Source organism: Cryptomeria japonica, chromosome 6 (assembly GCF_030272615.1).
Source record: "Cryptomeria japonica chromosome 6, Sugi_1.0, whole genome shotgun sequence".
NCBI classification, from domain to species: Eukaryota; Viridiplantae; Streptophyta; class Pinopsida; order Cupressales; family Cupressaceae; genus Cryptomeria; species Cryptomeria japonica.
In genome coordinates, this window is record NC_081410.1 from 404,269,154 (window position 1) to 404,270,070 (window position 917).

General features: G+C 36.3%; 1 non-coding gene across 1 annotated transcript; it reads left to right on the top strand.

Annotated features, from left to right (window-relative positions):
• Window positions 1–234: 234 nt before the first annotated feature.
• Window positions 235–395, top strand: LOC131065891 (U1 spliceosomal RNA). Its single transcript, XR_009111513.2, has one exon. It is a non-coding gene; the product is annotated as a U1 spliceosomal RNA (small nuclear RNA).
• The last annotated feature ends 522 nt before the right edge of the window (window positions 396–917 follow it).

The window sequence follows — 917 nt, forward strand, 5'->3', positions numbered from 1 at the left end:
CCACTTGAACAACATCAATTTCTATTGACGATATTGATTGATTAAGTTATCCTTTCACTACGATCTTATAGATGTGGTCAACATATTTTTCTGAGATTCATTTACCTGTGGTCTTGAATGTTGTTGATAGGATCTGTGAATTGTAACAGGTTGTTAATGATCCCACATGCGTGAAATGAAGAAAAAGAGGGAGAAGAGGGACTACAAGATGAAGGAGAAGGGTACTAGATAAGCATACTTACCTCAGCGGGGTCAATCGGTGATCATGAAGGCCGATGTCCTAGAGAGAGCACCTTCATTGCACTTTAGAAGGGGGCTCTGTCTAGCATTTGCCACTGTGGAGAGTGCACGTCATAATTTGTGACAGAGGGGGCTCGCGTTCACACAGCCCCCACACAACATTAATTCTAAATTGAAATATCTGTCTGAATTTTTTACAGCATTTCATTACATAGCAATGTTGTATTTATGGATACCTGTGTAAAACAAACTGCTGTAAGATATAATGGGCCTTACACAATCTTTATTTATTCTGAATCTTCAATTTTTGGAATCAGAGGTTGAACTAAAATCTCTGATTTGAATGTCATTTCTCCTTATTACAATCAATAGGATCATAAAGAGTAGATTTAATATTAAATCCCCTTGCTACTACAGTTTATACATGGTAAATCTATCACCTATCTGATCTTTTCCCCTTATTGCAGTCTATAGAGTAAAGTTAACATTTATATGATCTGCCCCTTGCCACACTAGTTCAAAGCAGATATCAGGATAAAAAACTTGTGTCATTCCCAACTATGGTCCTTTTTAGAGAGAATGTATAGTGAAAAAAAAATCGGAAATCTCCTATTTAGCATGTGTAAATCTATGTATGTCATGACTATTTTAAACCATTATACACTCCCCACTGAGTA